Here is a 6,000-nt window from a genome sequence, read left to right as displayed (position 1 = left end):
GCACACTGTACAAGAACACCACAAATAAGAATTTGCTAATTCACATCATAGACAAATATTAACTTATGTAAAGCACAGGCAGGCCTGGAGATTCCAGGGCTCCAGAGCAAGTTCTGATGCAGTGGAGAGCTGACTCCTGCAAAAACCCACATTGGGTGCATATGGCCACACACATACACTGAGGAAACCATTCACCTACATACTGGTACACACACCTGTCCTGACCACATTCCTAGTGACACCTGCAGTTGCTTCTCTCACTTACCTGTCACTTTCAAAGACTTGCTTCCCATTCCTCAGCGCTGAACTTGATATAGTTGCCTGCCATGGAAGTGTGAGGATGAAAGTGTGAGGAGCAACACAAAGTATTTGAAAATTAGATGGAGTTTGTGTCCTGGTGTGGGAACAGACAAAAGTACAGGCAGTTGTGTGAGCACAGACAGAGCTGCTACCATGTGGTGCTCTGGCTGACTCCCCTGGGAAATAGCCATTTGGGTTGTGTGACAATAAACTAACTTTAAATTTTACTTGCAAAACGCAGTGCTGTTTTCTAATTTCGCAAGGACACCATATGAGCTAGCAGCAGCGCTGCTTCAGAGCAGGCTCTGGAGTCAGACAACTAACTCTACAGCTTCCCATCTGTGAAGAGTTGAGCTAGGTTATGTATCTTTCTGTGCTGAGGCTTTCTGTTTCTTCATCTCTAAAATGAGGATAGCAGTCATGCTTAATAAAAACGTTAGTATGAGAACTAAAGCCTGGCAGCCTGGCACAGACTTCTCAATAAATGTTAACAATTATTACCAATAGGTAATGATGCTGTGTGAAATTGTTTAAGTGACCAGATAGCTCACTTTCATTTAAATACAGAAGGTTTAGTGCTCCTATCCAGGATAGAGACTGAGCTATGCTTTTGTAGTGTCATTTATCCTGTATGATGCTATCTAGGATAAACTTGAAGCAATTAATGATCTAGTTATTACTTTAGAAAATAATGTTTTCAATTTTAGAGGTCATTTCTTGATGGCTAAAGAGTTCACTACATTGTAACTGACTATGAACAACTTATAAACTTGGTTAATGGGGAATTTACCCATCATTCTCATTTCTTTGGCTACTTTCTTTGGTTAAAGTCATGACTAGAAAAAACCATGAATGTGTTTCATGTAGAACAATGCATCGGGATATCATCTTATTTGAAAATAATTTAGAATATGGATGTGAGTCACATTACTGTTACCAGCAGCAAACGTTTGTTGAGAGCCAACTTTGAACATCATACTATAACTAAAACAAGCCTTCATTTGTCTTTGCTTTCCCCATCACTTACTGATCCATTTCTCTGCTCTCCTTTGCAGCCAAACTCCCCAAAAATGTTGTCTATACTCTTCCCAATCTCTCTCTTCTCTCCTCTCACACTGTCTCCTATTAGGCTTTCACAGCCACCATTCCATCCTAACTCTTCTGTCAAGGTGACCAATAACCTCCCTGTCCCCAGATCTCATGATCACTTCTCAGTGCTCATCTTTTCAGCAACAGTTGATCATTTTCTCCCCCTTGATAAACTTTTCTTCTCTTGATTCCCAGGACACCACAGTTTCTTGGCTTTCCTCCAACCCGACTGGTTGTTCCTCCTCCGTCTCCTTGGCCGCTTCGTCATCTTCTTCCAAACCTCTCTCATCACTAATGGGTTTTGGTCCTAGGTCTTTGTCTCCTTTCTCTCCCCTCCCCCTCCCTGTCTCTCTCTGACATACACAAAGCAGTGTATATTTGAGATAGCCAACTTGATGAGACTCTTCTCTTTAGCTTCACTCACTCTTTTGGTGGTCTCATGCAGTCCATGGCTTTAAACACCACATATGTGCCAATGACTCCCAAATTTAAATCTCTAGTATAGACCTCTTCCCTGAACTCCAGACTTGAATATCCAACTGCCTATTCAGCCACCCTGTACCCATGTCTAACAGATGTTACAAAACTGTCTGAAACTGAGCTCCTATGGGGAGAGCTCCTCTTCCCCTCCCCAAACCTGCTACCATCTTAGTTGAGGGGAAGTCCATTCTGCCATCTACTCAGGACAAATTCTGAAATCATATTTGATGCTTCTCTTTAACTCTTCATATCCAACCCATCAGGAAATTCTTTAAAGTACATCCAGAATCTGATGTTATCACTACTATCAACCTTGACTGAGCCACTATCACCTCTCATGTGAATTATCCAATAATCTAACTGGTCTCCCTACTTCCAACCTTCCTCCCACCCCTATCCCTGCCTAGTCTCAATACAGCAGCCAAAGTGATCCTTTTAAAATGTAAGTCAAATCATGTCACTCCTCTGCTCAACATCCTCCCATGGTTCAATATCCCACTGAGAATAAAAGCTAAAGCACTTCCCTCTGAGGACCCATAAATCTCTACCTTATACACCACCTGCCCACCTCTGTACATTCTGACATTAGCTACAACAAATACTCCCATTGCTTACTCTGCTCCTGCCACACTGGACTCATTACTTGTGCCCACCAAGCATGTTCCCACATTTGGACACCTGCACTGGCTGTCCCTCTGCCTGGAACACTCTTTCTACTACCAGTCATGCAGATTGCTCTTCTCCGCTCCTTCTAGTCTATGCTCCGTGTTTCTTTCCCAGCGAAGTCAACTCTGACCACCCTGACAACCTACCCCCTCATGAGCACCCTCAGCACTCCCTTCTCCTTTACCTGGGTCTAGTATTTCTGTTGTACCCATTACCTTCTAGATATTTAAATTTAAATGTTTACTATTATATAGTAATATTATTATATATAAGTATTTAAATACTACATGTTTAACTTACTATGATTATTTATTATTGTCATTTTCATCCTCACTGAATGTAATCTCAACAGGAATTTTTATCATTTTTCTCTGGTTTTAGTTCATCGAAGTGTCCCCTGTGTCTCTACATGGAGTGTGAAGTACTGAATGTCATCGAGGACAACTCCAAGATTCTTAGTCTGAAAACTGGAAGACTGAAGCTGATGTTTATTAAGATGGAAAATCTGGGAAGAGCAGGTTTGGGGGCAGGGAAGACCAGACATTGGGTTCTGGGAACATTAATTTGTGATGTTATATCAGTCTGTTTAGACTAAGTTTGTTGCAGTAAACAACTCCAAAAATCTTTTTTTTTTTTTAAGATTTTATTTTTTCCTTTTTCTCCCCAAAGCCCCCCGGTACATAGTTGTGTATTCTTCGTTGTGGGTTCTTCTAGTTGTGGCATGTGGGACGCTGCCTCAGCGTGGTTTGATGAGCAGTGCCATGTCCGCGCCCAGGATTCGAACCAACGAAACACTGGGCCGCCTGCAGCGGAGCGCGCGAACTTAACCACTCAGCCACGGCGCCAGCCCCCAACTCCAAAAATCTTAATGCCTTAAATCAAAAGGTTTATTTCTTGCTCACATCTGTGTCTCTTGCAGGTTGGCTGTGGCTGTGTGGACTTCATCCCAGGACCCAGGCTGAGGGAGCAGGGATATTTCTGGTGTTAGAACAGAGGGAAGAAAGAGCACAGTGAAGCCACATGATGGCCCTTAAGGCTTCTTCTCAGAATTGGCACATGTCACTTCTACTCACCTATCATTAACCAAAGCAAGTCACGTGACCAACCCTGACATCAGCAGAACAGATTAAATATATTCCCAGGACTGGAAAAAGTAAAACATATTTCAACCAATAATACAGTCTACTACAGATGCCTATTTGACATCTAATTGGCAATGTTATTTGGTAGTTGGATATATGAGCCTGAAGTTCAAGAGAGAAGTCCCAGCTGGAAATAGAAACCTTAGAATCTTTAGCATATAGTATTTACACATATGAATTTAGAAGAGATCACCAAAGGAGTAAGTATAAATATAAAAGAAAGAAGTTCCAAGGACTGAGCTTGGGGCCCTCTGACATTTAGAAATCAGAGAAATGAGAAATTGTCAAACATGACTGAGAAAAGTGTCCTGTGAGAACCAGAAGGAGGACCAGGAGAAAGTGGTGTGCTAGAGGTAAAGCAAAGATTATTCCAAGTAGGAGGGAGTAATCAACTCTGTCAAAGGCTGCTGGCAGGGTAAGAAGAGGAGGACTGGGAATTGAGTGGAGGTGGTTGATAAAGCTAATAAAAGCAGCCTTACTGTTTGGGTCGAGGAAGAAGCTTGATTCTACTGCGTTTAAGGGAGAATGATGGTAAATGAATTAAAGGTAGCTAGTATGCACAGACCAAACAGATTATTCACAGGAAAAAAAGAAGGTACACAAAGATTGTCAGAGACCATAAGCTACACTGATAAAGGTCGGCAGAGGCTGAGATCCTGGAATGTCTAAGCACAGGAGCAGTGACTGTTGCCAATTCAAAGTAAATATATATCATTCACGTCCATGTACTCAGGTGTCTCCATTTCTTGGAGCCTGAGAAAGCTACAGTAACTTACCATTCTTTCCCCACCAATTAGCTCCACCTTCATCACAAAGTTCCTTTTCATGTGTCTCTTCCATCAACTCCTAGTGTTGGAGTGCCCCAGGGCTTACTTCTTGCTCTTCTCTATCTTCATTTACTCCTGTAATCTCATAGCTCTCAATATTTATATGCTCATGACTTCCACATTTCTAACTCTATTCATACCTTTCTCCAAATCAAAACTCAACTGCATACTTGTTATTTCTACTCGGATGTCCAATAGATTGAACTGCTGATCTCCCCACTACAGGCCTCTTTTATTCACAGATTTCTGATCTGGGTTGATGACAACCTAATCCTTCCAGCTCTAGATCCTGTCCCTCCTCTGCTCAAAACCTCCATTCCCATCGGCAGAACAATTAAGAAACTTGCAAGCTAGCCCTGGTCGCCTAGTGGTTAAAGTTCAGTGTGCTCCACTTTGGTGGCCTGGGTTCAGCTCTGGGCACAGAACCACAGCACTTGTCTGTCAGTAGCCATGCTGTGGCAGTGGCTCACACAGAAGAACAAGAAGGACTTACAACTAGAATATACAACTGTGTACAGCGGCTTTGGGGAGAAAAAAAAAGAGAGAAAGGAAGATTGGCAACAGATGTTAGCTCAGGGCAAATCTTTCCCAGCAAAAAAGAAGAAAAGGAAACTTGCCCAATGTCACCCCATTCATCAGTGACAGAGCTGAGACTTGAACCCAAACAGTCGTATGGGGACCTGTGTTCTTAACCACAGTACTTTACCACATGCATATGTTCAATAGGTTACAAGGTGGTATGTGGAGTAGGAGTGCCTGTTTGTTAAATATATGTATGGGCTTGTGAGAAAATGCCCGAAAGGTTATATACAAAATATATTTGTACTCTGATCTCTGGATGAATACATTATGGCTTGGATTTTTCCTTTTTATTTATCTGTATATTTTACATTTTCGACAATGAAAATATCTTACTTTTGTCAGAAGGAAAACATTCTAACAGATTTTTTCAACTCAGGATTCCAGATAAACTTCCTTTCCTTTAATCATTTTCTGTTTCGTAATCTCATTCCATAAATTTTTTAGTTGTTCAACCCGATATCAGAAAATACGGGCATTTTCAGGCAGATTTCTTGGTATTTCTAGCAGAGACGGACTTTAGAGCTGCTACAACCATATGTCTGATACAGTGTAGTAATTCTTTCCATTTTACAGTGAGAACATGGAAAGTGTGTTGGTGGGTTTGTCTTAATCTCATAAAGTATCATCTCAGCAGTAGACACCCCTTTTCCACATTCTGAATAGAAATCTCCTGAACATCAATACAAAGAGTTCCCCTGGCTTACATTTAGTAAATAGAAATAACTTTTTGCCGTTTCACCAGTGATGAGGATTTTAGGCTGGTTGATTTTAAAAAACTGCAGATGAGAAGCAGGCTCTGAGGACTGGAATTTCTTGGCCTTGGAGAGATATTTGCATTTGTGAAGGAAGGGGGGGATGACCTTGTAGGGACCTGAAATTGGTCACCCCAGGATATGTCTCTTTGGCATCGGGAC

Source organism: Equus przewalskii, chromosome 9, assembly GCF_037783145.1.
Source record: "Equus przewalskii isolate Varuska chromosome 9, EquPr2, whole genome shotgun sequence".
In the NCBI taxonomy this organism is placed as follows: Eukaryota; Metazoa; Chordata; class Mammalia; order Perissodactyla; family Equidae; genus Equus; species Equus przewalskii.
The sequence above is the reverse complement of the archived record's forward strand: the minus strand, read 5'-3'. Positions refer to the sequence as shown.